This window comes from Harmonia axyridis, chromosome 3, assembly GCF_914767665.1.
Source record: "Harmonia axyridis chromosome 3, icHarAxyr1.1, whole genome shotgun sequence".
NCBI classification, from domain to species: Eukaryota; Metazoa; Arthropoda; class Insecta; order Coleoptera; family Coccinellidae; genus Harmonia; species Harmonia axyridis.
This window is the reverse complement of record NC_059503.1, coordinates 35,838,846-35,858,532: the sequence shown is the minus strand read 5'-3', so window position 1 is coordinate 35,858,532 and position 19,687 is coordinate 35,838,846. Positions and strand designations below refer to the sequence as shown.

The window sequence follows — 19,687 nt, the reverse complement described above, 5'->3', positions numbered from 1 at the left end:
GAACCATTGAAACAATAGTTAGTAGCAATATAGATTTTCAATCTAATGATTGTATATTATCAAGTTCTCGTGAAATGATTATATTTTTCATTTGATTTTCATCTTTTGAAATTAAAGATGTTGTTCTCAAGCTAGGAGGAATGTAATAACAGATTTGGCATAATATTTTCGTAAACAGTTCATACTGGATGGCGGACAGTAATTTGTTTATTATTTTCCATACTCAACCTTCGGGGGCAAAAACTATCTCTCTCTCCCACTGAAATTCTTACAATCTCATATGTTTAAAATCTAAAACTCGAATGGAAAATCGTATGCTGTATGCTGTCAAGATTTTCATTCGAACATATAATCATTTGTATGAAGTTAGGTACAGATTACAGAAATTGTACTCCTACATGGTTCATGAATTTTGGAGATGAGTGATCAAAACATAATAATAATAATAATAATAATAATAGCTGGTAATAGATTCCATCATATGCAATCAAGCCTTCAAGAAACATAGAAACCTTTTCATGACTTATTTTGATTATAAGAAGGCTTTCGACTCACTTCCACATGGCTGGCTGAAGAAAATTTTGGAGATATACAAGATCGATCCAATTATAACCAATTTTCTAAAGCTTGCAATGGACAATTGGAAAACGAACATCGAGCTTTCCACGGCAAACATAAAAACCAAACTGATTCCAATTAAGAAGGGAATTTTCCAAGGTGACTCCTTGAGCCCTTTATGGTTCTGCTTGGCGCTGAACCCACTCTCTAAACAGCTAAACGCTACTGAAAAGGGTTTCAACATTAAAGGAAATAATAGTACTACCACCCTCAATCATTTGCTGTACATGGATGATTTGAAACTGATAACAGGCAATAAGAACCACCTAGAAATTATGGTCAAACTAGAGGAACATTTTTCGAAAGATGTAGGTATGGAATTCGGATTGGACAAATGTCGTACTCTCAGCGTAGTGAGAGGAAGAATACAAGATGAACCGATCACTCTCGCAAATGGACAGCAAATAGAAGCAATGAAGTCGGACGATCTTTATAAATATCTTGGAATGAAACAGAATAGACGAATCAACCACCAAAGAATGAAGCAAGACTTAACGACTGAGTTCATTAGGAGAACCAAAAAAATCTTAAAAACAAACCTCAACAGCAGGAACATGACGAGAGCCATCAACACATATGCATGTTCAATTCTAACATACTCATTCGGTATAGTTCCATGGAGCAAAACAGACATCGAAAACTTGCAACGTAAAATGAGAACGTTGATGACAAAAGCAAACAAGCACCATCCGAAAAGCAGCATTGAGAGGACTACACTGCCGAGAAATAAAGGAGGCAGGGGTCTTACGGACATCATGGAACTTGCTGGTGGGCAGATAGAAAGCCTACGGGAATACTTCAGAGATCAAGCAAGTACATCAGAGTTCTACAAAATACTGTGTGAAGCAGACGAATCAACACCTTTACAACTTCACAAGGAGCAATTTTCATACAACCACCAGACAAACCAAGAAAAACTGGATAGATGGAGAGAGAAGCCCCTGCATGGAAGACATTTCAACGAGGTGAACCAGGATCATGTCGACATTGAAACGTCGAACTATTGGCTCACATCAGGTGCAATGTACCCAGAAACAGAAGGTTTTCTCTTAGCCATCCAAGATCAAGTGATCTCAACTAGAAATTACTGCAGACATATCATAAAGGATCGAACTATTACCGACGATCGATGCCGATATGGGTGTTTAACAAATGAGACAATACAACATATCACGGGTGGATGTCAGATGTTTGCAGGAAATGAATATAAAGAGAGACACGATGCAGTGGGGAAGATATTACACCAAGAAATGGCAACTAAATTAACACTAATTCAATCTGAAAAAGTACCATACTACAAGTACCGACCGGAGACCATCCTGGAAAACGAACGCTATAAACTGTACTGGGATCGTACAGTTTTGACTGATAAAACAGTCCCTCACAACAGGCCAGATATATTGCTAGTTGATAAACATCAAAAGGCAGCTATACTCATCGACGTAGCAATACCTAATAACAACAACATGCGTCAAAAAGAGGTCGAAAAAATTTCAAAATATAGGGACCTCGAATTTCAGATAAAGCGCCAGTGGGGAATGATATCAACGAGAACTATTCCAATTATCATCTCAACAACAGGAATAGTACCCAAAAATCTCAAGAGAAATATCAAGCAACTAGGGCTTAGTGAGTATATATGTAATGTAATGCAAAAAGCTGTTCTTTTAGGTACTGCAAGGACGGTGAGAAAATTCCTAGGAAGCGAAGGACAGGTCCAAGGATCGCGTGTAAGAGGACCAGAAGTTCGACGACAACCAGGGGGACCACAAGGACCGGACACGACCGAGCTCTACCCTTCTGATATTTTAAATATCTGGGATTGAGTGAATGTTCCTCTTAGCGAGGAGTGAGAAGCCGACGGCGAGGAGAAATCCTACGCGTATAGGCAAAAGTCGGATAATAATAATAAGATAATAGTTATGTTCAATACAAGTGCAACAGGTATCGATATTATCTCAGAAGTTCAAGTTTTTAAATGAATGAGTGTTAGATTGAGACTTCTGTACGTGTATTGTACCGGGTTTTTCACCATAATTTGACCCCCCCTTTAACTTTGTTACTAAAAGAGGTACAAAAAATGTTTTCTACAAAAGTTTCACGAAATCGACAAGTGTTTTTTAGAATGATTTCGAAAAATGAAATATATACAGGGTGGGCAACATATTGATTGCAACTTCATTTTTTCAAATGGAACACCCTGTATATTTTTCTATAGTTGACTAGCTCTTTTTCCCCTGATTTCGAATATATAACATATGTTTGGTCTATCTCTCTTATTCTGAGTACCACAGAGTTTCAAATTTTAAGAACCACCTGGCATGCTCAGTAATCAGTTTTCAAGTGGTAGGCTGCGATAACTCAAAATGCATTTTATTGAGTTATATCGTTGGCAACGATATGATATACGTTTTTCACTATAAATTGGAATTCGATGATTTGGATGCAACTCCATATATTCTCCCCTTGTAGCTTTCTTATTTTTATTGTTCTTCACATAAAGTGAAAATATTTCAAATTTTTCCTCTTTCTGTGTATGTAACATATATCGTTACCAACGAGATAACTCAAAAAAGGGCATTTTGATTTATCGCAGCCTTCCACTTGAAAATTGATTACTTAGCTTGCCAGGTGGTTCTTGAAATTTGTTGCTCACCCTGTGTATATTTCATTTCTCGAAATCACTTTAAAAAACACTAGTCGATTTCGTGAAACTTTTGTAGGAAACATTTTTTTGTACCTCTTTCAGTAACAGTAAGTTGAAGGGGGGATCAAATTATGGTGAAAAACCCGGTACCGACATTATTTTCTCCAATTCATTGAACTTTTTTTTTAATTAATGAAATATTTCCATAAATATCGTTTAGTGATACTTGCATTGAAAAATGTTGATTCGCAGAACTTTGTTCTGTATCACAAATTCGACAGATAATAGATGAATCCGTGACAGTAGAGTTTCAAGTACCAACAAATAACAATGAAATCTATGTGAAACTGAGATATTACAGAAGCTTATGTCCAACAATGTATGACAGAATGAATGGATTTGCTGCAGAATTAGAAAAACAAATTGTTTCGTATTTGTTCCGATGAACTCGACACCTATAAAATCCAATTTTTCTTGGGTCTAGGAATGCGAATGAATGGAAATATTCAAAATCAACAGCCTGTTTTCACAAAATTTCAGAGGATAGATACTGAATTTTTTTCTGCTATTTCCCACTCCTTACGAAATTTTACATATACATTCCTTTTGCAACTGAATTCTGAATTTCAGTTATGAATATTCCACCAAATCTTGAGAAAACCAAGATTTTCTATGGAAACTTAGGAACAATTGAACAGATTTTTCCCATTGACAAACTTGACCAAGATATTCGAACTCTGGATCCTACGGACTGAATTGACGTACGGACTGAATTGAATTCGACCTTAAATTCTCCATAAGTGAGTTTAACCGTTCCAATCCAATCATTTAAGGGAGACACTACCTTCTCTTTAAGTCCTCCAGCGCAGATTCATTTTGATTCTGTGGGGAAATCGCATGATTAATTTCGATTTTCGAAGGACACCTTCGTGTGGCAGTGATCACTGATTTTTTCACAAAAGATATAAGTTCTTGTTTTATATCACCTCGATACTTGAAAAGTTTTTCAATAGTATCTCAATTATTTCAACGATGAGCTTCAAAAAACACATTATCTATTTAGTTTTTATGAAAAAAAATTATACGTTCTTGTGTATTTCAATTCGAAAATTCAGCATATCAAAAAATGGAAATACATATTACAAAATAATAAAGCAAAAAATGAGAATTGGCCTAAAGTGTGTTTCAGAAAAATTGGTAATTCCATGATAATGAAAAAAATTTTAAAGTCATCACTGAGAAGGCTAAAATACGATTGAAAAATCTTTCAATTTTCGAAGTGATATAAAACAAAAACTATATACATATATAAAATAAAAAAAAATTCCATGAAGAAAATCAGTGAGTTTATTTAAAACTACTATGGCTTCTTCCAAAAATTGAAATAATCTGTCAAGCGATTTTCGCACAATATTAAAATGAATCTGCACTGAAAAACAGATGAGGGAGGTAGAGAACACCCTTTATGACTTTTTGGAGCAAAATTTGGGACATACAGTTATAATATCCCGATGTATTCCTGGAACCAGTATGCAAAAAACAGTTGTTTACTCGAATACGAGTGAAAGAACTCGACAATTGTTTTTTAGATGAATAACACATTAAATATATTGAGACAAAACATTTTCATGCTTTCACTTCGGAAGCATTTCACCTAATGACAACTGAGGACATTTATTATTCATCAATGTCAACTGGTCGCAACCAATAGATATTAGTGTTTATCGATTGATACAATAACCCATATTTGTGGTGGTTGGAATTCCAGGAATGGGCTTCCCCTTCTGAAATGCGTTTATCGAAACAGAATGAATAATTGATCGGGTTGAACTGGAACAATGGGGGTTGGTATCATTAAATAATCCAGTAATACCATTGTATATTAAACTCTATTCCATGTTGAAGGTACGGATCGGAAGTAAAAACTCCACAACTATAAAATTAAAAATAGGCGTCCAACTTTTCTTCCACGTTTTTTACGAAATTCGAGACTTCATTGTAAAAAACTGGTTATACATTTACGATTCAAAGTATTGTCCATCGCTGGCCAATATTTCCTCCCATCTTTCGGACAGCACACGAATTTTGCGTTGAAAAACCTGGTCATCTTTTAAAGCGATCCACGAATCGATCATTTTTTTTACTTCTTCATAAGACTGGAAGTAGTGGTCAGCCAGGGCGTGTGTCATTGAGCGAAACAAGCGATAGTCCGATTCAGCAACGTCTGGAGAATAAGTCGGGTGGGGTAGGACTTCCCATTTCAACGTTTCCATTGTTTCCAAGTATGTCTTGAAATCTTAAAATCATTTTATCATGTCTATCGTTGTATTGCGGACGGTTGTCTTTCGAAGCTCGGCTCAAACGCATTCATTGAGTTCGATAACGATCGCCTGTGATTGTTTCAGTCGGTTTTAACAATTCATAATATCCTACGCCGAGCTGGTCCTAACAAATACTGAGCATGACCTTGGAACCGTGAATATTGGGTTTGTCCGTCGACGTGGAAGCATGGCCAGGATATTCCCATACGATTTTCTTCGCTTAGAATTATCGAAATCAACCCATTTTCCGTCTTCAGTCACAGTGCGATGCAGAAATCCCTTCCGTCTTTGCCTTGCAAGCAGCGGTTCACAAGCAAAAAAACGCTGTTCGAAATCTCTCGGCTTCAACTTGTACGGCACCCAATTTCCTTCTTTTGAAATGGCTTGTTGTATCACTACCAATGATCCTGCCATTTCTTCTTGCGTTTGACACGAGTGTTGATCAAATAATGCCTCCAATTCTGCATCTTCGACAACCTTCTCTCTTCCACCGCCATGCGACGTTAAAATCAGCGTTCTTGAGGCGTTGAAACCACTCTCGGCAAGTTCTTTCACTAATAGCGGCCTCACCATAGGTATTTGAGAGCAATCGATGACCCTCAGTCGCAGATTTCTTCATATTGAAGCAGAAAATTAAAACCTCCCGCGAATGATGAGAATTTGGCTCGTAAGCTGACATGTTTAATCGAGAATAACTTCATGATGCAAGCGACTAATTTTTCAATGACGTTATTTTTACAAATACATGAGCTTATTGTATGACATCTACGATCTATTTATTAGACTACCTCTTACTGCTACAGCATTCTCGAATTTTTCGATTTGATCAATTGTATCAAACTTTCTTCAACATTTGTTGTTTTCTCATTTTATAGGTATTCCAATTTTCGAAAAATATGTGCTAAAAGGGCTATACGAGTTGCATGGATATCATTATGTCACCTTTCCTGGAGATAAATTTGAAGGGAGAAATTTGAAAGAGAGAGAAAGACTGAAAAGACTGGAAGAGCAGGGGTGTATGGCTTCATCACCATCTGAACTCCGCCCTATGATTGATTTTTTCTGATGTTTTTTTTTTGGAATTGTAATATTTTTTTCTTTGCGATTTGTACCATAATATGATATTGAGTTTTTAAAAGGCGACCTATAACACTACATTTAAACTTTCAATTAGGAGTCCTTTTTCTTGGTGAATTAATCATTTCACATGGTCCTGTTAAACCGACTCCAAGATAGAATAAGCTGTCTAAAAAAAAACGATTTAACACAGCTCCAACTAGATGATAACTATAATCAACACTAATTATAGTATTTGTACCTTGGTTTGCTAACCCTCTCGATTAAACTGTGTAATATAAATCACCTTCCACACACTTACACAGCTATTACTATCGGGTTTTTTATTTTTTTTTTAATCGATCCTCATTATACTCATTATCACAATGACCTCTTCATCGATTGTTTCGTACATTTGGAACATTCCTCATTAGTGGTTCAATTCATTAAACAAAGTTACGTTTAGAATGATTAGTATTTTAATCCAGAACACGAAGATTGGATTATGATGTCAGAAATATGGAAAGCTATAATATACAGGGTGAGTCAATAATGCTCGATTGTTCCTTAACTGCTGGAAATTTTAGGCTAGGAAAATTTTGGCAGAATCGACAGTTCTCAGCGCACAACCATAAATTATTTTTAATTCCACAGGCTGGTTCGAAAATGGTGAAACACGATACCACCCTGTTTTTTAAATGAGAATGCACAATTTTTATGTCATACTCATCATCTCCATCAAAATCTGATTTTGAAATACACCACTTGTAATTATTTATCTGTGGTGTATTTTGACGTAGGCCACTTTTTTCGACAAATTTCATGAATCTAAAAGTTGAAACTAGAGGTCATATCTTGAAAACCCTCCGAGATAATAGTACTTTTTTTTATCGGAATCCCAAAGTTTTTAAGTCTTCTGCAAATTTACGTAGCACTTTACAGGTAGTCCGAAAAATACTGCAATTTTAAAAAAATCACCTTTAAAAGATGTCAAGAAGTCCATTTCTTCAAATGGCATGCCCTGATTTTTTTTGCCTGTTCGATAGCTTAGTGAGTAGTCTTCATGTTCTAGTCGTAATTTTTTCAAAGACCCTTCAATTCATTAAAAATCGAATTACCTCAAAGATAATGAGCTAATACAACTTAGAACAAACTTGAGTTCAATTATACCATTCAAACTGGAAATTTATTAAAAAACAGAGTGTTCCATGAGAAAAAAAAGTTTGTTTGGTCATTTACACTTTTTTGGTCCACTCTGAGCATTTCCAAACACTTTGAGAATGTAGCTCTAATGGATCCTAATGTTTCGGAAAAAAAAATTCGAAGAATTCCAGTGCTTAACAGATAACTTTTACCCTTTATTACAATAATTTCATTAATGAGGTAAGAAGGGAGTTAAAAATCAAATAACGCCCCCAACTCATATGTCGTCTGTGGGTGGTTCCAACGGCCGTGGTGACTAATGGTTTTCGAGTCTACCGAGTGGGATCACTTTTGGAATGAAACCAATTTTTGATCTCCAATTTCAAAATTTCCATCGCAAAATGTATATTTTAGACTAGCCCAAACAACTTTGGTTTCGTCTCTACTTGTTTTCATTTCCTTGTATCACATAACAGCTTTATTTTCTACAACTTCTTATTCGATTTCAATGAAATTCCATATGGAATTTCGGGTACTAAGTGGTTCCATCAAAATTTCGTCTCTTTTGGTAAGCTTGCTCATACGTAAACGTGAACCAGGGATCTTGATATTTCGCGTTCTAGAGGAAATTTAATGTTGGTATTTAATTTCGGACCAAGTCAAAACTTCTTGAGATATACCAGTTTTAAAAAACACCGGAAATAACGTATTGTGAAGTGATCAATTTTCAGGAGAGTAGAAAGAGGAAACACATTGCTAGAATTCGCAAAACTGAAGAAGGAACTCGATAAAAAAGTAAATAATTTTGGGATATGAATTACTTTAACAATGTTCGGAAAAAAAATGAAGGTAAACAATATCAGGAGCAATATTTGAAGTCAGATGGTACAAAGCAGAGAAGTCGAAAGCCCTTATCCGCCAACAAATCTGAAAGTCTTAATTAACCAGATAAGAGATATTTGGTGATATCACTTGCTTTATTGGGAAAACAAAAGTTATCTTAGATTTTTATTTCAAAATGTATTTTTCGCCTATAACACGGGCCAACACACATTTTGTTGCCTGCGATTTTTCAACTGTTCCTGAGTAATTTTTGGATGCAGAATGTAAAAAAGTTCTCAGATTTTGTCTATCAGATCTAGTTTTTGAGATTTTTAAAAAAATTGTGTATATAATTTACGTTATAACTGTTATAATATATAATATTACTATTGACAGTTAAAAAAAACAAAGACACATGGATTTAAGTATTTATTGCAAAAACTTAATTTACATAATTACATTAGTCACTAATCACATAAAAATTTTCTTTTATACGATTTTCTAGAATGGAGTTTACTAGGGCAGTCTCGCTGAAGGCTCCAGCAGTAGTCCGAAATCATGTGGCTATCCCATCGTCCTTGATAACGATCTTCCATAGTTTTAATATCCTGGTGGAATCTTTCCCCCTGTTCTTCACTACAATCACCTAAGTTTTCTGGAAAACGATCTAGGTGGCTGTGGAGGTAGTGAACTTTTATACTCATGTTACAGCCGAGAATATTAAAATTTGAAAGCATAGTTTCCACTAATTCTACGTAATTCTCTGCTTTATGATTGCCAAGAAAATTTTGTACTACTTGAACAAATGAACACCAAGCGTTAGATTCAGTCTCGTTCATTGATGTGGTGAATTGTGGATCTTTAACAAGTTGCCTTATTTGAGGACCATCAAATATACCAGCTTTTAGTTCTTCCGTGCTAATGCCAGGAAATTTACGTGACAAATACCCAAAACAATTTCCATCTCGATTTAAGGCCTTCATAAATTGCTTCATTAGGCCTAGCTTGATATGCAAGGGCGGAAGTAAGATTTTTTCTCTTGAAACCAAAGGTTCGTTGATCACGTTTTGTATTCCTTGAATCATGACATCTCTTGAAGGCCAATTTTTGTTAACCCAGTGCTCATTTTTAGCTCTGCTGTCCCAAAGGCACAAAAAACAAGGATATTTTGTATAACCACTCTGCTGTCCAAGGAGGAAGTTAACCATTTTTAAATCAGCACAATATGACCACTGATGTTCTTCGTATTTAATTTTTCTCAAAACTAATGCTATTGTTTCATATTCTTCCTTCATGGTAGTAGAATGACCAATAGGAATTGAGCCATATTTGTTACCGTTATGTAAAAGAACACATTTTAAACTAAGTTTTGAACTGTCAATAAAAAGGCGCCATCATCTGGAGTGTATTCAGGCAAACCCATATCATTTAACCTGTAACGTGTATCTCAAAAACTAGAGCTGATAGAAAAAATCTGGTGGCGTTTTTGGAATCAGCACATTGAAAACATCTAAAATCAGATGTTAGATTTCTGGCACCAAATTTTTTTTTTCATTTTGTTGGCCTGTGTTATAATACCATCAAATAACATCTACTCTTGTGACGAATGAGATTAACATTCGTTCATTAAAATAATCATATTTTGGTCAATATCATTCTTGAATTTGAACATACAAAACAAGACCATGAAATAATTATTGCAGTTTCAATCTAAGATTGTATTTTCTTAATTTTTAAGTGATTTTATATGAAAATATGTTAAATTTCGAATCACTTTTTTATGATAGGTATACTTCTTACATTATTTGACTTATCAAAGATTTTGCTGATTTTCTCATAGTTCTGATGATAAAGTACTGAAATAAATATAAAGAGTTTTCCACCTTCAGACTTTTTGCTGGGACCACGTGAAAGACAAGCTCTATGCCAATGCTCGACAATCGATTCAAGATCTCAAAGATGCAATCCATGAAGTTATGAAGGACAGACATTAGCAAATGTGCGAATTGGTCATGGAAAATTTCATGAAACGGATAGGGTGCTGCAACCGTAGCCGTAGCGGTCATTTGGCTGATATTGTTTTCTTTGATGGCATTGAAAGGCATACTTTCCCTTCACAATGAAATAAACATCCATTGATTTCCCTCAGACTAGGTATTTTTTCCAATATCAAAATGAAACTCCTTTTTGGAAAACCCTGCATGTAATGTCATATTATTGAATATTAGTGATGAGTTCAATATTTTAATCCGATAATTATTATATACGAAGCGTATTTCATACTTTTTTCTGATAATTATCATGAAATGAAATAACATGCCAGTTCATTTGATGAAAGGCTTAATCAAATGCAATTGCCGTATTTCATTTAGTGAGCTATTTTCATATTTCTGTTATCTGATTAAATAGAAACGAATATGTCACGTTACATTCTCAATCCATCTGAAAACTTCATATATGATAAATACGAAAACTGGAATTTCAAGATCATCACTTCATTCAACTTTATTGTTCACCTCAACATAATTTGTACTTACTTGAAATCCGACCAAAATAAAACTTGACACTAACAAATTATGTTCTGAATATGAAACAAATTGAAAACTGGACAATGTCTTCGTTAAATTCCTAGAAAGTTATGAAATCAGAGTAACAACTTTGTGATTTCAATGAAGAAATCATACTGGGCTACATGTTTTCTCAATATGTATATAAATTATTGTGTAGTGAGTACAATTATAAGATAACGTGTTTTCCACAATTTTTTGGAGATTTGTTAAACTCCAGTGCTTCCAATGGATAGTAAATATATCAAATTTCACATTTCTTCAGCACATCTTAAAAAAGAAAAATTTTTTCTTATGGAATCTGAGTTTTCGACGAATAATGATGGACAATATTTTCATAATTCTAGTATTTCTTCATTCAACTTCATTTCGATTTGATAACGGCCTTGAGAATTCATCCAAATTATCCTGAAATACTTCAAATCAAACACCAAATCAAAATTCAACAACTCACCTATTTAATAACAGCATTATAATATTTCCACTATTTCCAAATAAAAGAGTCAAGCAGTTCCTTGAAGTAGAACAATTACTAACTAACCTCAAGCAATAGGAAAAATTCAATAATAAGCGATAACCGAAATAATCAATAACAGTAAATGCTGTTATCAAAACAACCGAGATAAGAAGTACAAAAGTACCAGAAACCTCTCCGTTAGACAAATACGAAACAACGCAAACAGACCCAGTGAAAAATCGGAGGTATGTGCTTATGAGTTGAACCAACAAACGGACGTCATACACAATAATAACAAGAATGTATAATCACTAAATTAAACAGTCAGAGATAGTTCAATGTTAACTGTCTCATTACGATACATTATTTCTTTCGAGTTGTTTGTATTCCAGATAGTTGAAATAGCCACGATTGGTTCAGTATTGTTTGATAAGGTTCGAGTAGACGACGTAAATTTTCGAAAATTTATTTCAGAAAACGACACACAAGGTTATAGATAAGTTTGTATAGGGTTAAGCCGTCTTTACGATTATTTCTACGTATTTTGGAACGCAGAAATAGAATTAGGAACGTTGAACACTGGTACTCGTTTAGATAAGGTACGAAAATGACTGTATATTAAATTGGTATTCTTTTCTAGACAATTGGCGATATGCATGCACTTTGAATATTTCTGAATATCATGGCCAAAATTGCAATTGTGTTAACTCAAAATGAATGATAATTAAGTTACCTGAGTGACAGAATTGCATTATAAACCGACGAAAAAACGTTTCAGGATTTTTCTTATAGTTATCGACAGGTTTTCAGTAGGACACCCTTTACACGGATAGATTTTTTATTCGATATTTTGAATCAAACTGTAAACTGGTGAAAATTTCCAGTTTTTTTCTTGAAGAATCTCGATGGTTGGAAATAACAAACAGTCAATCCATTCTAAAGAGTTTGAATTAATGGTTATCGCACTCCAATGTGATGAAAAATTCTGTTTAGTGGAACGTATTTTGGTCTCTTGAACGAAAAATTCAAATAGAATTTTCGGCGATCTCTACTAGTTTCGGGGATATGGCCCCCTAAGTCAAGAAAACGGGGTTTTTCACGTATGTTCTTTCCATCAAATTTAGCTCGAATTTCTTCCTTTTTTATTGACACAATATGCACATCCTAATTTTTATGCTTTTCAACAAAAGAATAACCTGCAAATCAACAAAAAATGATTCATCTTTCTAACCACACGAGGTTACAACTTTTGACAGACGATCTCTGTGTCTAAGAGTCGTCAAAAGTAATATTTTTGTGGGATAAGTGAGAAGGATGTTTTTTTGTTAATTTACAGTTGATTTTTATGAGGGAATATGCTGAAAATTTTTAAATGAGGATGAGTATATTGTGTTGATAAAAAGAAGGACAAAAACGTGAAGAATATTGTTTCCTGAATTTGGGGGCTATATCTCCGAAACTAGACCGCCAAAAATGCCATTTAAATTTTTTGTTCATGAGACCAAAATACTTGAGTTTCACTAACCAGAATTTTCCACAGGGTGGAGTGCGATAACTAGATATTGAACTGAAACTATGTGTATGAAATTGGTCACAAAATTTGATTGCACCAGTAAAAAAAGTGCAATACATAAAACTCAATTCTTTATGAAATCAATGAAAATTGCAAACTGCACATTTGTACATCACAAAGAAAAATTGAACTCGTCGAAAATAATGAATAGATATAATGAAGCAGTATAATAAAAATTAGCATGAGCGATAAAAAAATAAAAACAGAACATAAAACAGCATTTTTCTTAATTTTTCGTCTGTCTGCCTATCTGTACACATTATTCTTCAAAATTACGAAATGGAATCCATTGCAATTTTACAATTAGATTAAGATTCGGAGCAACACTTAGGCATGAAATTAGATGGAAGTGGAAAAAGTTATCGTCATTTAAAAAATAGTCGAACAATGTCGTAGGCACCACTGTTATTCGATATTTTCAATTTCAAATTAGTTTTATACCGGGAGGCTTACCCATATGCCGATCTTAATTTGAGGGAGTAAATGGATATATTTTGAAAATCCTTTTTAGATTTTAGAGAAATTAGAAGCACAATTCAAAAATTAATTTAATATTTACAGGGTGTTAGAAAATAAAGTTATAGAACAAAGTTATACTTTTTTCAATATAACACCCTGTATATGAATTGAAAAATGGAATGGCAAGCTCAAATAATAATGAGTTTCTTCAGATCAATTTATATCTAAGAAACCCTATTTAAGAGAAAATAGCGAAAAATTAAAAGTATTTTCCTGTGGTCACAATTATTCCAAAATCAAAATAACCATTCAATATGTAGTGATAAAAATCGAAAATTGCGGAAAAACTATCAGGTTTAGGAGTAGGAAAACATAATAAAGATAGTTTCGAAATAAATTTTTACGTTCAAAAGGATATAAATATACTGGGGGTTGAAATTTTTTTTCTGAATCGAAGTAGACAATATGTCTACTCGAAAAAACATTATCTGTAAGGGTAGCGTAGCTGGTTTCTCAATTAATTACTAATTAAAAAACTCCATATTTTCATTATAATAGTTAATTGAGTCTATTCGATGAAGATAATTCAACATAAATATCAAAAAATTGATAATATTTCGTCCTTTCCCTTGACAATAATATATTTTCAAATCTAACAGATAGGAATTGTATTAAAAAACAAATAAAACCCAATATATCATAAAGATATATGTGTATTGTTGTAAAGGGAAAAGACACAAATTTGTAAATTTTTTGATATCTATATTTTCAATTTTTCGTCATTTTCTCGTAAATGGGGATTCTAAGGTTGAATAAACTCATCATTATTTGAGCTTGCCTTTTCATTTTTGACTTCATACACAGTGTGTTACATTGAAAACGGTGTAACTTTAGTCTATAATATTGTTTTCGAAATGAAAATGATTATGAATTGTGTTTCTGACCACCCTATATACATCACAAAAAAACGTTCAATCCGCCGAGATGGTCTCACTCAGGAGATAAGTCTAACCTTATCGTTTACTCACGATGAATTCGTCTGGTCGATAACTATAGAACCGAAGTATGTAATTCGAAAGTTAAGTTCAAAGTTAAGGGCAAAATCCTACAAGGGGTCCGTAAATATGGTCGTTTTTGTTTTAGTGTAAATCAAAACTGCAGATCCGATCGAGATGAGAATTCATTTGGATAATATTTGATGATAATTTAAGCCTCAGGCGGAATTTTATGTTTATCGCGTAATCAGAACAACATAAGATTAAAGAGCCACGAGACCACAACGGAGTTGAAATTTCATATGTTAAAATGAAATACCAATTTCAAGATCCTTCTAAAATTTCAGGCTGATCACATCATCAGAACTCTAGAAAATTCTAGGAGAATTTTGGAAAAAAATACTGAATACAAAATAGTAAATATTTCTGTAATAAAAGATCCGATTACGTTTGACGATGTTGGTTTCCTCAATTTTTCTCACTGTACGAATATGTATGTACCTACATAAAAAGATAATAAACTATTATTATTATTATTATTCCTAATTTGATCATTGGTGCCGTCAAGTTCCCGAAAAATTCAAAAACTCGATTTCTTCAAATTGAGCCTTTAAAATACATAAGGTTCTCAAACTAACAAGAACTATTTTCTTTTCAAAATTTCACGCAAACATTTCTTACATAACTCCAAATAATAATTATTTTGAGGTAACCAATTTCTTATTCTTTTAAATTTGAAGCTATGCTATGTTCGATATAAAAAACGTAGCAAATTCTGAAATAGGTTTCATTATTTCATTTCTATTTTTTTCATTGTGATTATTCTTTATTTATTGAATTATTCATTCTACGATATGAGAGGAAATCATAAACAATAAACAATGTCCATGTATTTTATTATGACATCTGATATTTAAAGAATTCCCTAATATAATACTGCCTTATATCATACAAAGATAAAAAAAAATAATGACCCACCCTGGTACAACGATCACAAGACTCATTTAAACAGATAATTTATGCCTAGAAATTTACATTTTCATTACAGCGATGACTGACTCAAACAAAATTAAATCTGAAATTTAAATTCTCTATAGAAGCGGCTGTATTATGGTCTAGTTTTTAGTTACCTATGCAAAACACCATTGACATGTGAACAATGTATAATGGGAAGTTTTTTATATTTTTATTGGCACATTGTTCTCCAGTATTTTGAAATGTTTTCGGCTGTTGAAGGTTCCAGTTTGAAGAGGTGAGTATGCCAGATGTAAAGCGATTCATTTATCTTTCGATGAAAAATTAATTTCACATGAAATTTTACATTTCTTTTTGATTTGAGTATTTAATTATTAACGACGAAAAATGTTTCCACCCTGATATGTTCATAGTTTACATTCAGAAATGTGTAGAATTCAAAGATATATTAGCCGTTCAGAGCTTTTCACAAACAACTTTTTTCTGTATGGAATTTTATACAAAAAAATATAATAAAAATAAGTGAACCAGCATAGTCTTTACTCTTTATAATATATCGACGATATTAGTTGCGAATCGTGCTCAACGTTTGATTTTTATATTCGCTAAACTCAATCAAATCAGAAAACCATCAAAACCATGAGAAATGAGAAGAAAACAACTGAATTGTTCATTACAAACGACCTCTATTTGATTCTTCAATCGAAAATTCTATTTTCTCCGATTCATAAAACTTATCGAAATAAGCGATTTGAATTTTCATTAGGGGTATCAACTCTGAAATAGTCTATAAAGTAACTTTAATGATTGATATTAAAACTTTTATTGTGCAGTGTTTTAATGGTTTTCTGAAAAAATTGCATTGGGAACTTCAGATGACATTTGTTGTTTCAAGCAACGAATTCGACAGACAAAATGCAAACATAATATTTTTCGTTATTCTTGAATTTGAAAAGAAATTATAGTTTTAAATTACTCCTAATCGAAAAAAGCAATGCAAACTTCACGGAACGGTTTATTATTATTTTTTCGGGAATATATGTATTTATGTTTAGATTTTATAGATCTCTTTCAATTTTATAATCCCCGAAACCGTTATAGATGATACTCCTTTGTAGGGATTCACGGATTGGCTTAATATTCAAGCTACTTGGCTCAAGTTCAAACTCAAGTAGCCTGAGTTTGACTTGAAATCAACTCAAGTTCAAGTCAGGTAGTAGATCTTCAATGTCAAGTCAAGCATTCATTTATTAAGTTCTTGGCTTGAAGTTCAAGCTCAAGTAGCTTGAGCTTGAGCCAAGTAGCTTGAATATCAAGTCAAGCCGTGAATTCCTACCCCTTTGATCAAAATTCATTTATTATTATTATCATCGTATGGTTGAACTTGAACATTTTAAATTGCTTTCACGTTTTTTCGAAATATACATTTTTTTTTAATGATTTCTTGAATTAAAGCGTCTTAAATTTCCGATCTAAGTATAGTAAGTACTTACTTGATGGATTTTATGTATATTGCTCTAATGAGTCCAAAGAAACTTTCACGTTGTTCATTCAGAGAAAACATGAAAATTTTAGAAGCAATGAAGGTTGAAAGTTTTTCGATATTGGTATAATTTTTTGAAACTAATTCATTAATATAAATCTGCTCAAGGGACATACCATTATTGAAACAAGAGATTCTAACAATTACCCATCTGCAGATATCGTTTGAATTTTGGAAATTAGAATTATAGACTTCAGGGAGGTCCGAGTAGCTCAACTCACAAATATAATTTTTTGAGAGGCTCAATATAGGTACTTACATAACTTTATGAATATCATACCTTACTCTTGAAATTTATTTTGACACATATAAATCATTAATGTTTCTCAAAGGTCAGAACTAAAGGATATATTTATTAAGAAAAATGGATATGTGGTACTTTAATATGTAGGAGTCTAGTCCTAATTGTATACCTACATTATGATTAAAATTGGATAACTAACAAAGTATGTAATATGAAAATATATTTTGTCAAGAATGTGCTTACTTGATTAACAGGAATTGTTGAAATTATTTTTGTCGTTGTGGACACAAATGTTTTCAGTTGGAGCGCCATATGCCATTTAGTTTGTTTACTGTGTCCATCTCATGTTTGTTTTGCGATTTTATGATTTTAACAAAGGATATAAATATCGAAAAAAGAACAGAATCTCTAGCATAGAAGGTCTGAAAACTTCACATTAAAGCTTATGAAATTTGCTTCACAAACTCAAAAAATCTTAGTTATCGAAAAGCCACCGTATTCCCTTGGAATGCTATAAGCTATAACGCGCTACTTTTTTGACTTAGCAATATATTGTTACCTATTGAAATCTCAAAAAACATTTCTTAGTTCAATTCCGAATGAATAATTCACTTCAATGCATATAGTGAATGGATATTTGTTCTATTAACAACAAAAATCAAGCGACTGGAGGAGTAGTTTAGCCATAATCTTTTGACCTAAAGGAGAATTGGTGTCTGTCAACTGTGGGGCAGAACTCAAGATGATGCAACAGGTATTTTCTCCAAGATGGTCTGGATGGTCGGACTTTTCAGCGGTAGTAAGGGTAAATCTACATGAATATCGTTCAGTTTTTGTACTGTGTAATGAAATGTGATTAAACATTTTAGATACGTTTCATCAGTTACCTATTATAGCTATAAATCATAAAGAGAAAAAGAATTTTGTGATAATCATATCTTAATTGAGTATTCTAATAAAATCTAGAAAATACATCAAAATCCCATAACTATTACATACTTTATCTCTTAATAATCATTCACGAGTTAGTTTGTCTGTGGAACTCTGAACTTAATTAAATCGACCATTTGAATATGAATATTTTCAATATAAGGTTATTCTGTTCTTTCTTACTTTGAGACGATTTCACATTTTCAAGTATGAGTTTATATTCCAACTTCAAGAACAAACTTGTGTAGGTATTATACGTAATTGTTTCCTCATTGAATAAATTGAAGCAATCTTTCAATTTTTCGGGGAGTGTTACTTGAGCGACATAGGATCTTTAAAGCCATCATAACATACCAAAATATGAATTCCGATTCGAAATGACATCAAAGTGACATCTCGACAATCATTACACGACACTGTCGAATGCACTCGTAGCCAACTAAGCATAAATATTTAACTGGAAATAATCAATAACTACTTGTTTTCGTCGATAATACGCCGATATTCACTTGACAACGCTGTGGTACGCGGGCGGTCCTCTTTTCTATAACATCAAGAGTTATAAATCGCCAAAAAATCCTCAGTAAAAATCGGTGTACTTACCTAATAAAGCAAAACACCTAACAGAACACTACACGCCATGTTGAGAGTAATTGTCAAATATCAAATTAAATTGTTTATTTTACGATGACACATGAATAGCGGCATGCGCATTTACAGCGTGCACCGACACCGAACGTACGACGGCCGACGTCGAAATGATTACCGAATTACCGATATTACCATTACCAAGGAAACCACGATTTGCTCGGGAGTTATCGGTTACAGCATTGCCGGTTCGGTATATTTTTCAGGAGATTTTAGATTGCGCTTGAAAGGGCCGAGGATAACTGTCACTTTATTCAAAAGCATGTCGTCACTGATGGAGAATGAAGATATACATATAGGTGTAGCAGAAAAATTGATGCAACGATTCTGTTTCACAAAATTTTATTAGATATGTGCATTCTCACGAACAAAATGGTGCATGCGATAGAATTAACTTTTGAAATTAAGTCTTTGTAGAGAAACTATCGAAATTTGTTAATATGGTAGAAAATATTTTATTAGAAATTAATATAATGAGTGATAACGTCTGAATTTTTCCGAAACAATATACAGTAGGTTAAATCAACTTCAGTTTATTAAGGAAAAATGTGAATACTTACAACAAAGCTGAAGGAAATGAAGCGATAACTCTTGAAATATTTTTCTCTTTTTCATTAAGACTACATGATTCTTTGAATATAGTCGCTACTTCATATAATAGTCGAACTAAACAATCGAACAAATAGCAA

The 19,687-nt window shown here is 33.1% G+C and overlaps 1 protein-coding gene across 5 annotated transcripts in view; it reads right to left on the bottom strand.

The window, feature by feature from the left end:
* LOC123676671 overlaps positions 1–19,118 on the bottom strand; it is a 61,542-nt gene extending 42,424 nt beyond the window's left edge. For 2 of the 5 annotated variants that reach the window (XM_045612765.1, XM_045612770.1), the window contains exon 1: positions 18,954–19,118. The gene's annotated coding sequence lies outside the window, so the exon portion shown is untranslated. Of the gene's footprint in view, positions 1–11,144; positions 11,598–11,628; positions 11,867–18,953 lie in introns of those variants that run through there. The other 3 variants (XM_045612768.1, XM_045612766.1, XM_045612769.1) reach the window with 3 other exon arrangements.
* Between the last annotated feature and the right edge of the window lie 569 nt (positions 19,119–19,687).